The sequence below is a fragment of the Gorilla gorilla genome, chromosome 3 (assembly GCF_029281585.2).
Source record: "Gorilla gorilla gorilla isolate KB3781 chromosome 3, NHGRI_mGorGor1-v2.1_pri, whole genome shotgun sequence".
NCBI lineage: Eukaryota > Metazoa > Chordata > Mammalia > Primates > Hominidae > Gorilla > Gorilla gorilla.
In genome coordinates, this window is record NC_073227.2 from 45,735,903 (window position 1) to 45,749,036 (window position 13,134).

At 39.0% G+C, this 13,134-nt stretch overlaps 1 long non-coding RNA gene across 1 annotated transcript; it reads right to left on the minus strand.

The window, feature by feature from the left end:
* Nucleotides 1–387: 387 nt before the first annotated feature.
* On the minus strand, nucleotides 388–11,852 carry LOC129532898 (uncharacterized). Its single transcript, XR_008678810.2, has 6 exons — nucleotides 11,773–11,852; nucleotides 9,738–9,962; nucleotides 6,420–6,598; nucleotides 4,226–4,340; nucleotides 2,253–2,339; nucleotides 388–468 (listed from the first exon to the last, which is right to left on the minus strand). It is a non-coding gene; the product is annotated as an uncharacterized lncRNA (long non-coding RNA).
* Nucleotides 11,853–13,134: the final 1,282 nt, after the last annotated feature.

The window sequence follows — 13,134 nt, forward strand, 5'->3', positions numbered from 1 at the left end:
TGATCCTTGTGCCTCAGCCTCCTGAGTAGCTGGGATTACAGGCACCCACCACCACATCTGGCTCATTTTTGTATTTTTTTACAGAGATGAGGTTTCACCATGTTGGCCAGGTTGGTCTCGAACTCCTGACCTCAGGTAATCTGTCTGCCTCGGCCTCCCAAAGTGCTGGGATTACAGGCATGAGGCACCATGCCTGGCCCAAAATCGGTTTTAGTTTCTTAGAGTTGCTGTAACAAAATACCACAAACTGGGTAGCTTAAAACAAATTTATTATATCACAGTTTTGGAGAATAGAAGTCTAAAATCATGGTCTTGGCAGGGTCATGCTCCCTTTGAATCCTCTAGGAGAATCTTCCAAGCCTCTTCCAGGTTCTGGCAGCCCCAGGTGTTCCTTGGCTTGGGGTGGTGTAACTCCACTCTGACTCCATCTTCATGTGACTGTACTCCTTGTGTGTCAGTGTCTCTTCTCTTTTTATAAAGATGACAGATCAAATTGAATTAAGGGTCCACCCTACTCCAGTGTGATCTAATCTTAATTAATTATATCTGCAATGATCTCATTTCTAAAGAAGGTCACATTCTAAGGCACTAGGGGTTAGGACTTGAACATATCTTTTTGAGCAACACAGTTGAACCCGTGACAATATGTAAATCCAAAAATGCAGCTTATGTACATGGCTCAAACTCAAAATGAACACAGCCATATAACCAACACCCGGATCAAGAACTAGAACATGTCTAGCACTCCAAAGTCCTTTCCTTCTCTATTCCAGTCACTCAGCTCCACCGTCATAAATAACCACTATCTTATTTTTTAACTGAATATATTAGCTTTTTCTTTTAAGTGTAATTCACAAACCATAAATCTTTAAAGTATACAGTTCAGTGGTTTTCAGCATATTCACAAAACTGTGCAACCATCACTACTATCTGATTCCACAACATTTTCATCGCCCCAAAAAGAAAGTCTGCATTCATTAGCATTTATTCCCATCATCCCCCACCCCTCAGCACCTGGAAATCACTAATCGACTTTCTATTACTATCAGTTTTCCTATTCTGGACATTCACTTCATATAAATGGAGTCAATTTGTGGCCTTTTGTATCTGGCTTCTTTCACTCAGCACAATGTTTTCGAGGTTCTTGCATGCTGTAGCATGTATCAGTACTTCATTTCTTTTTATGACTGAACAGACAAACCATGTTTTCTGTGTCTATTCATCAGTTGATGGACATTTATGTTGTTTCCATATTTTAGCTATTATGAATAATGTTGCTATGAACATTTGTGTACAAGTTTCTGTGTGGACATATGTTTTCAATTAGCTTGGGCATGTACTTACATGCGCTTGTACCCTAATTATCCAGTAGAGTCCAAGGCTTAGGATAGATACCAATCAATAGATTGCAAGTTAAAAACAACCCTAACCTCTGAAAAAGCTGGACTCCCCTACCTCAGGAAGTAACCTGGACACTTGGGAGAGTTGTACCTCTCCTGTGTGTGATACACATTGTCTCTTTACATTCATCCTCCCAGCTAGTAAGTGATTACCCATTTTTCCACATCAGTGTCAGTACAGGAAGCAGCACCCTACTCATGTGCTCAGAAAGCATCATACAGAGTCACAATAAAAGCTCATGTGCTTAAAATGATTTTAGACACTTGATTTTGAGGGGAAAAAACCACAGCAGGACAAAAGCACGCGCCTATGCTCGTTCTCTGGTGAGAATATCAAAGACATAGAGAGTTAGCAAGATCCGCAGGAGTCTGCCCTATATACTTGACAGCAATGATGAGGACACAGCAATAGAGATATGCTTCCAACTCTCCCTTTCTTTTTGCTTTCAAAAAATATTTCAAAAGAATACATCCTCAGGCAGATAAATAGATTCTTTGGTATGAATATATAGCATATAAAAGATAAAGAATAATAAAATGAATATACATGTACCTACTAACCCAGCCGAAGAAGCAGAATATTTCCAAACCTTTTTTTAAAAAAAAATAGAGACAGGGTCTCACTATGTTGGCCAGGCTGGTCTCAAACTCCTGGCCTCAAGCACTCCTCCTGATTCAGCTTCCCAAAGTGCTGGGATTACAGGCATGAGACACTGCGTCCAGCCCACCAAAACTTTTGCAGTCTCTCTAACTTCTCCCAATGTATTCACCACACTGAATTTTGTGATAATATTTTTGTTATAATTTTACAACATTTGCATGTATTTTTAAATGCTGTATTTAGTTTTGTACCTTTTGAACTTTATGTAGATAGCATCCTACTGCTTGTATTCTTCTGCCACTTGCTTTTTCACTCAACATTATGTTTGTAAGATTAACCTGCATTGAAACATTTTTCTTTAGTTTATTCACCTTCACTATTCCATTTTATGTAACTACTACAAATTATTTATCCTTCATGATATGAGACACATGGATTGTGTGCATTTTGTGCTTCTATAAACAGTGTTGTTATGAACAGTTGTATGATAGGTACACCTGACAGCAATAACTTAAACATACCCTGTATGGCAGATGCACCTGACAGTGATAATTTAGCTGAAGAAATGGGGGTTGCCACGTGGAGGTTGCTGGCGGGGAGGATGCTAAGACACTTTATAAACTGCATGCTTTTACAAGTGGTTGCAGTTCTGTCTAGCACAATGCCACTGGACCATCCCTATATGTAAGTTCCCCCTAATAAAACCCTATGTCTAGGTGCTTCATTAGCACTGTAGGCAGTTTGCCAGTCTCATAAAACTTTATGTCTTGTTCACTGGCTCCGCGTCTCTTCTTCAGCCTCTCAAAACTGGTGCCATCCCTACTGAAGTTAATAGGAGTCCAGCAGCACTGCATTCATATATATATATATACACACACATATATATGTACAGATACATATACACACACATATATGTACATATACATACACACACATATGTACATATACATACACACACATATGTACATATACATATATACACATATGTACATATACATATATACACACACGTACATATACATATATACACACATATATGTAATATACATATACACACATATATGTAATATACATATATACACACATATAGTACATATACATATATACACAATGTGTACATATACATATACACACAATGTGTACATATACATATATACACACATATGTGTACAGATACATATATACACATATGTGTTCAGATACATATACACACATATGTGTACAGATGCATATACACACATATGTACAGATACATACACATATATGTACAGATACATATATACACACATATATGTACAGCTACGTATATACACACATATATGTACAGCTACATATATACACACATATATGTACAGATACGTATACACACATATGTACAGATACGCATACACACACGTGCAGATACATATATACACCTATATATGTACAGATACGTATATGTACACCTATATATGTACAGATACGTATATGTACACCTATATATGTACAGATACGTATATGTACAGATACATATATATGTACAGATACATATATACGTGGAATATGCATTTATTTATTTATTTATTTTGAGATGGAGTCTCGTTCTATCGCCCAGGCTGGAGTGCAGTGGCGCGATCTCGGCTCACTGCGAGCTTCGCCTCCTGGGTTCACGCCATTCTCCTGCCTCAGCCTCCCGAGTAGCTGGGACTACAGGTGCCCACACCATGCCCATCTAATTTTTTTGTATTTTTAGTGGAGATGGGGTTTCACCGTGTTAGCCAGGATGGTCTCCATCTCCTGACCTCATGACCTGCCCGCCTCAGCCTCCCAAAGTGCTGGGATTACAGGTGTGAGCTACGGAATATGCATTTTTAAAGATACACATGTGCCCACACACACACAGAGGAATAAAACTGCTAGGCCATGAGGCGTTTTGATCTTATAAGGTAGTGAATGGTAAATTATTTTCCTAAGTGGTTGTGTCAGTTTGTACTACAAGTGTGTTAGGAGTTTCCACTGTTTTATGTCTTCACTGACTCTTGGTGTTGTCAGACTTCTTAATTTTGCCAGTCTAGTGGGTGTAAAATAGTATCTGTATCAGTTAGTCACTGTTACATATTAACTACCCCACAACTTAGTGGCTTAAACAACCATTTAATATTTCTCATTGGCCTGGGGTATGATCCACAGTTCTGCTCATCTGGGCCAGGCTCTGCTGATCTCACCTGAGCCACTCATGACTTACAGAGAGTTGTCAGGTTAGCAATGGGCTGGCTGGTCTAGGATGGCCTCATGTTTGAGCTCTGTTCCATGGGTCTCTCATTCTCCAGAAGGACAGACAGTACAGACTTGTTCTCATTCTAAGGCAGAAGAGCAAAAGAAAGAGCAGAAACACATAAAGTGCTTGTACAAGATCTGCTTGCAATAAGTTTGCCATTATCATGTTGGATTTGGTCAAGTCTACAGTTAGTGAAGGAAGGAACTACCAGAGTTTAGGCACAGGGAGGTATGAAAAGTCGGGATCATTCGTACAGTCAATTCACCAACGTGGTTTTAAATCGTATTTCCTTGGCTAGTATTGAGGTTGAGTATCTTTTCATATGTTTACTGGCCATATATATTTCTTCTTCTGAAATGCCTCTTCAAGTCTTTTGTCCATTTTATTTTATTCTATTTTATTTTATTTTATTTTATTTTATTTTATTTTATTATTTTATTGAGACAGAGTCTCACTCTGTCAGCCAGGCTGAATGCAGTGGTGTGATCTCGGCTCACTGAGACCTCTGCCTCCTGGGTTCAAGTGATTCTCCTGCCTCAGCCTCCCAAGTAGCTGGGATTACAGGCACATGCCACCATGTCCAGCTAATTTTTTTGTATTTTTTGTAGAAATGGGGTTTTGCCATGTTGGCCAGGCTGGTCTTGAACTGCTGGTCTCAGGTGATCTGCCCATCTCAGCCTCCCAAAGTGCTAGGATTACAGGCATGAGCCACCACACCCAGCCCTTTTGCCCATTTTATACGTAGATTTTGTCCTTTTTAGGTTTATTCAGAAGAGTTCATTGTTATTAATTTAAATGCTAATCCTTTGTCAGATACATTTGTGTTTCAAATATATTCTTTCAGTTTCTATCTTTCTTTTTACTTTTTGCTTCTTGGTATCTTGAAGAAAAATTTTATACTACAACCAATTCATGATTTTTTTCTTGTGTTTTTGAGGTGTGTTTTTTGTATCTTATTTACTAATCTTATTTTGTGTCTTATTTACATTTTTCCTATTCTGAATCTTTAAGATACTTTCTTATATTCTCTTCTAATTTTTTTTAAGTTTTACTTTTCACAGTTTGGTCTCTAATGTATCAGGAACTGATTTTGTGTTTGTTATGAAAGAGATTCAATTTTCACTTTTTCCCACATGAAAAAACAATTATCCAATTAAAAAACCAATTGTACCATTGATGAAATACCCTTTTGCCCACTGATCTGTCTTCCTTGTTACAACAGCCACATATCGAGTTTCCATGTTTGTGTTGTCTGTACTCAAGCTTTCCATTCTGTTCCACTGATCTCTTTTGTGCCAGCACCACATGCTTGTATAACTGTAGCTTTATATGTTTTCATATCTACGATGGAAATTTTCCACACTTTTTGTTCTTCCAGAGTATCTTAACTATTCATGGAAATTTGTTCATTCATTTAAGTTTTAGGATAAGGTTATCAATGTTTGTAAAAAGCCTATAGGAATTTTGATTGGAATTGGAGTTTTATACAGATCAAATGTGGGGAAATCTGAAATCTTTACAGTATTATATGTTCCTTTCCACAAATATTATAAATCTCTCATTTACTTAGGTCTTCTTTTAGGTTTTTTGAATCCGTTTTTATAGTTTTCATCTCTAAGGGATTTGCTCAGCTTTGTTAGATTTATTCATAAGTTCCTTAATTTTCTTTCTGTGGCTATTGTAAATTCTTTTTTAAAATGTATTTTAACCACCAGGTGGGGTGGCTCATACCTGTAATCCCAGCACTTTGGGAGGCCGAGGCAGGCAGATCACTTGAGGCCAGGAGTTCGAGACCAGCCTGGCCAACATGGTGAAACCCCATCTTTACTAAAAATAAAAAATTTTAAAAATGAGCCAGTCATGGTGGTGCATACCTGTAATTTCAGCTACTCCAGAGGCTGAGGCAGGAGAATTGCTTGAACTCAGGAGGCAGAGGTTGCAGTGAGCCAAGATCGTGCCACTGCACTCCAGCCTGGGCGACAGAGTAAAACTCTGTCTCAAAAAAAAAAAAAAAAAAAAGTATTTTTACTATTTTTTAAACTGTCGCTGGAATAGAAATAGAATTTATTTTTATGTTGTCATTTGTATTTCTATAAAGTTAATCATGTTACTTGCAAATAATTATAGTTTTATTTTTTCTTTTCCAATCCTTATAGCTTACCTAATTTTGCTGTGTTGTTCTGGCTATGATCACTAGTACAATGTTGAGTAGATTAAAAGTAGTAACAGTGGCATCTTTATTTTGATTCTGACTTTAAGGAGAATGCTTCTCACATTTTACTCCCTTATCTTTCTTCTTTTCTTCATTACACCACCGCTCCGATTAGTTGGCTCAGACTCCTGAAAAATGTACAGGAACCTAAACTGTATGATGTTTCTATTTAACAACTCGCTAATTTTCCAGTGTCTTCATAATTGAAAAGCACACTTCTTTTTTAATCTGCATTGTTTTCATTCTGTTTAAGGTATGATTCTCTCCTCATTTAAGAGTGTAATGCTCTTTTCTCCTATGTTTTTGCCTCATTAATTATCTTACACTTCAAGGTTCAATTGTTTGCACAGCTTTTGTCTTTTCCAAACAACCAACTTTCGTAGTATTCTTACACTTCTTTTTATCTATTTGGTTAAGTAGTGTGACAATAGTATCTTTCAAACATTTAAATTTTTAACTAAGGAGATAAAAGGAAAAAGAAATGTAATATTTGTTACTTTCTATACATGCTTTACATACATTATTTCCATCTTAATCTACACAAGAATAACCTATTAAGGTAATTATTGTTCTATGTTTTATGGACTCTAAGATACACATTTGTTTATATTTTAACACTTCTGAATTAAGGATCTCTTACAATGCATGTGATAAGAAAGCATATTATCATAGTTTAATTAGCCACCCTTTCTTCTTCATGGTGCATAAAATAATGGTTTGTGTTATAAGTAATGGTGTACTTGATTTGATGAAATGTAGCATTGACCAATTTACAGATGAGAAATCTGGGACTCTGTTATGCCAGAAAATTTGCTCAAGATACACAGCTAGCAAACGGCACAGTTGAAATCTGAACCCATGTCTGTCTCACACCAAAACCTATGCTGTCTTTCAAAAGAGCACACATGATATGGCAATTAGCACATATTCATTAATTGTAGTTCCAACAATAGTAATTGCCGACTACCTGCTGATGAAGAGTGAACTCTGTAAAATATTTGAAGAGATTTCTTCTGAGCCAAAGGTGAGGACCATGGCACAGCCCCAGGAGGTGCAGAAAACATGTACCCAAGGTGGTCTGGCTACAGTGTGGTTTTATACATTTTTTAGGGAGACATAAAATTAATCGATACATATAAGATGTGCATTGGTTCAGGCCAGAAAGGTGGGACAGCTTGAATTGGTGGCAGATTGGGGGATGGGGGAATCCAGGTCATAAGTGGATTCAAAGATTTTTCTGATTGGCATTTGGTTGAAAGAGTTATTATCTAAAGACCTGGACTCAATAGAAAGAAGTGTCTGGGTTAAGATAAGGAGTTGTGGAGACCAAGGTTTTATCATACAGATGAAGCCTCCAGGTAGCACGCTTCAGAGCTCTCATCAGACCTAAAAGTTGCCAGAATCCCCTTCTTTTTCCAGGTCTTTTCCCTGATTCAGGAGAGAAGTAGTGTGAAATAGTATCTTTCAAACATTTAAATCTATAGATATAGATACAGTTATAGGGCCGGGAGTAGTGGCTCACCCCTGTAATCCCAGCACTTTGGGAAGCCGAGGCGGGGGGGATCACCAGGTCAGGAGATCGAGACCAGCCTGGCTAACACGGTGAAACCCTGTCTCTACTAAAAATACAAAAAAATTAGCTGGGCGTGGTGGCGGGCGCCTGTAGTCCCAGCTACTCGGGAGGCTGAGGCAGGAGAATGGCGTGAACCTGGGAGGCGGAGCTTGCAGTGAGCTGAGATCATGCCACTGCACTCCAGCCCAGGCGACAGAGCGAGACTCTGTCTCAAAAAAAAAAAAAAAAAGAAAAAAGATACAGTTATAGGTTTTCCTTATAAGAGACACCTTTGCAGGACCATTTCGAAATATGTCAAATAAATATATTTTGGGGGAAAACATTTCTTTCAGAGCCTGCTATCTGTCATGCGATGCTCTACTAGAGTCAGGTTGGAATTTGGTATCTTATTGCTACAAAGGTCCGTTTTGTAGTCTTAAGATCTCTGTTTCAACGTTAATTCTGGTGGTCAGTTGTGCTTGAATTCCAAAGGGAGGTGAGTATAATGGGGCATGTCTAACTCCCCTTCCTAACATGACCTCAACTCATTTTTCAGGTTTACTTTGGAATGCCCTTGGCCAAGAGAGGAGTCCATTAGTTGGTTGGGGGGCTTAAAATTTTATATTTGGCTCTCATATCTTGCTAATAGCTTTCGTACATATTACCTAGTCTAATGACACACATTGTCTTTGATAAACATACATCTTTCTCAGGCTTCTTTATTAAGAAGCTCAGTTTAATAAATTACATCAAATGGGTTGCCAGTGTACCGTTTAAAAATTACTCTTTTGTTAAAATTCATTCATTAATATATTTTAAATATGTGCTGGCCTTCTTTTCTGGTAACTGGGCTATCATAGCTATGAAGAAGATGAACACGTTTCTTGCTGTCTTGGAGCTGACAGTCAAACTGATTAAATAATTCCGGCAACATTTCTTCATGATTGGGAAAAATTAAATTAAGTGCTATGAAACATTTGGTTAGCTGTGTAAGGTGAGGCAACCCAGACAGAACAGCCTGTATCAGAAGACACCAGCTTACCAACCTGACCTGTCCCAATGCCAAGCACAAGAATTGGTAGGACATTGTTCAGTCCATTCAATTCAGGTATTAGCTGGCAGGAACAACACCTGGACTACCTAATTAGGACTAAATGCATAATATGGAATAAGAATTACATATCATTTACTAAGCCCTAATTTAAGTAGACACAGAGACAGCTGGCTTAATGGGGCAGGTTATCCCAAGAAATGCCGGTAGGGGAGTAGGGAAGTGACATAGGAAACCAATAAATGACTATTTCCAAGCAAGTTGCCACTAGGTCTAACTAGAGATGAATCCTGCAGGGACCTATGGGGGACAGTGAAGAGCACATCTGAGTTTCCTGGTGAGAGGCAAGGGAGCTAGAATACATATCTGCCACCTCCTACCAGCCATTGGTTGGAGGCTACTGGACAATGGGTATGTGCTGTGTTAGAGAGGTGGTGGGGCAGTGATGGTTGCAGTGAATTCTCTAGCACCTTTGCATGTCCAAGAAAGTCCTAGGGCTTAGGCAAAAGGGTTGCAAATTCTGGCAGTTGCAAGTCTGGCAGGAAATAAGTGCTCAGAGGGGATATTAATGGAACTACATATATATCCGCCATAACTACCGTACTGTTCAGTTCTGATGTTCATTCCAAGTTTTCCACACTAATGAATGGAAAAAATCTTTCACCTGATGTGGTTGAAGGCTTATCTTCATGCCCCTTTAAACAAATGCTTTGGTGTATATCATTTGCTATTCCCTTTTCAGCTCCCATTGCCATTCAGGTTCCAGCTTGTTAGCCTTGCTGTGGTAACACCCTTGTATCACGGCTTTTAATGTTATTGTGTAGAACTTCTCTCCATCTGAAGTATCTCAACATCTTCACTGACTGAATGCCTAAGGAGGATTGTTATCCTCCAATGAAAAACAATCCTTGTGAAATGCTTGCACAACTACCATTTTTCCCACAATCACTTTACTGGATTTGCTCTTGCAGTGTCAGCAGGAGGAAATTTATTACACCTACCCTGATTTGGGGCGGGGAAAGAGCATCTTTTGGATTGGAAGAAATTTGGAACTGGCTTTTCTCTCTTTGCAGAAGTGATTGGTTCTCCAACCCTTCCTTTCGGACACTAAGAACCATCCATCCTCCCCAGCTCTAGAACCTGAGGGTTTTTTTCCTATTTAACTCTTTCAGCCGTGAGTAAGCCATCTCTAGGCTTACTTTTTAAGATCAGTTTTAGCATTTAATCCTATTTTAGCATTTAATCCTATATTTTCTGGAAAGATGGTATAACATAAGATTCCAAGGGTAGGCTCTGGCATCCAATTCCACTGGTGGAAATTCTGGATCCCCACATCTCTGTGGCCCTCATTTTCCATATCCATGGAATATGGGAAATTATCATATCTAGCACATGGAGCTGCCATGAGAATTGAATGGGCTAATACTGTATAGCCCTTAGAAAAGTGCCTGGCACATAGCTCTCAATAACTATGAGCCACTTTTCAATTTGGCCTTGATTAGAGCTGATACTTTCTTTTGATGTCAGGAACTTTTCAAGTTTGCCATTTACCAACTAGAGAGTAAATACAATAATTGTATTATGTTGTCACTTTAAGTAAATCAAGAAGCCAAAATAACTTATTTGCCTCATTATATGTCATAAATAATTCAGGACTGAAATTTTTCTGAACTGCCAAAAGGCAGTCAAATTGTAAAACCCCATCCTACTTCTCACCTCTTATCTATGTGAACAAAAAAATCTGTGAAATGAACCAGCACAGTCCTGAGTTGCGTCTTCCCTTTCCTAATGAGTCATTTAACTTAAATTACCTAGTCATTCATGGGAGGAAAGGAACAGCTGCAAAAAGTTGTCAGGTTTCCAAATGCCTGGCAATGCAATTTAGATAAAAATATAGGTGTTTATGGATGATGACATTATTTGGACCACAAAGTTTTCCTAATCTATGCCCTGGCGAGCAAATGGCTCTGTTCTCCACGCTGTCTGCTGACCTGCCTCCTGGCGGGGCTGTGATGTTTTTAGCAAGGTGAAAGAAGCATTATTACAGTCATGCCCTTGGAGTTGACTTCTGCCCATTGGCTCATTTTATCCTCACAACAACCTGGTGGAGTACTGGAACAGGTAGTTTTACAGTCACGCTAATGGTTATGCTTAAAACTGTGTAGCTATTTATACTCAATACTAAAAATGGAACCCACTTTTAGGGCCATTTAGACTATAACCATGAGTTCCCTTTTTCTTACCCTATGTTTCTGTGTGGAGACCAAAAAACAGTAACAACGACAACAACAGCAACATTGCAAAACAAAAACCCTTTGAGTTTGTACCTAGTTTAAGTTATCTGTATCTCAGAAGCTGCCTTCTCTTTTATGGCTTCTTACAAGGTCATCTAGAAACTTGAAAGAGTTTGTTTTTCATCAGGTATTTGTTCCAGAGGAGTGGAAAGAAAATATAGACAGACAAACAGGCTTTCAGAGGGAAAATCAGTTCTGAGATGGTCCCAGGGATGCCAGGCCTCATAGGAATAGGTCCAACAGGAACTGGGGTTCACTCTAAGGTTAAAAAACCAAGGGAGTCAGGGTGCAGTAAGAGGCAAAAACACAGACCTTGGAGTCAGGTCTTGATCAAGTGTTTAATTTCTCTGTGCTTCAATTTCCTCTTCTAGCAAAACTGAGACCTATAATACCAAGAGTACCTACCTTACAGGATGATGAGGATTAGGTATGATAATGTAACTTTAAGGTAGGCACAGCTTTCTTAAACAGCATACACAAAGAACTAACTGCAAAAGAAAAGATTAATAATTTGAACTTCATTAAAATTAAGAACTTTATTAACTATAAAATATAATTAGCTGTGTGAAAAGAAAGCCTGACGTATTATATTTTCCAAAGATGGTTGTGACAATATTTCCTATCCATGTACTCATTCAAAACCTTGCCACTGCCTGATTTGAAAAAGGTGCAGTTTGGCCAGGTGCTGTGGCTCACGCCTGAAATCCCAGCACTTTAGGAGGCCAAGGCGGGTGGATCACAAGGTCAGGAGATCGACACCATCCTGGCTAAGACAGTGAAACCCTGTCTCTACTAAAAATACAAAAAATTAGCCGGCTGTGGTGGCGGGCGTCTGTAGTCCCAGCTACTCGGGAGACTGAGGCAGGAGAATGGCGTGAACCCGGGAGGCGGAGCTTGCAGTGAGCCGAGATGGTGCCACTGCACTCCAGCCTGGGTGACAGAGCGAGACTCTGTCTCAAAAAAAAAAAAAGAAAAGAAAAGAAAAAGAAAAAGAGCAAAAAAGAAAGAAAGAAAAAGGTGCAGTTTATGTTCCTCCCTTGAACCTAGATGGATCTCTGTGACTATTTTGACTAATGAAATGTGGCAGACAAGATTCTGTGTGACTTCAGGGGCTAGATAATAAAAGATCATAGTATTACCTCTCTTGGGACATTCACCCTGGAACCAAACCACAATAATGTGAGGAAATATAAGCCATATGGAGAAGCCCATGTGCATAGGAATGGCAACCTCCATCGCTCTACCCAGCTGACAGTGAGCTCCAACTTTCCAGCCATGTAAGCGAGTCATCTTGGAAGCAACTGTTTCTGCCCGTAGTTGAGTCACCCCTGCTGATGCCATATGGGAGAGCAAAAAGCCTTCTCTGTTAAGCCTTACTCAAAATGCATATAAGCAAAATATATGAATGTTATTATTCTAAACTACCACATGGGGAGGGGGATAGTGTGTTATTCAGCAATGAAGAACCAGGAAGTCTGGCACGTAGAAGTGGGGTGTGCCATAACAAGACCTAAAATACGTGACAGTGGCTTAGGGATGTGGAGTTGGGCAGAAGCTGAATGAGCCTAGGAACTGTTATAGAAGTCTAAAGGGTCTTGAGTATGCTGTTGGCAAAAGCTTGTAAGAAGTGAGGAAAATGTTTTGGACAGCTGGAGGACAGGAGTCTGTTATTATGCAGTGATGCAAAGTTTAGTAACACTCTCACCTGTGGTTCCACTGAAAATAGAAACTAGGTAATATAATAATGACATTACATTGAACTAGGTA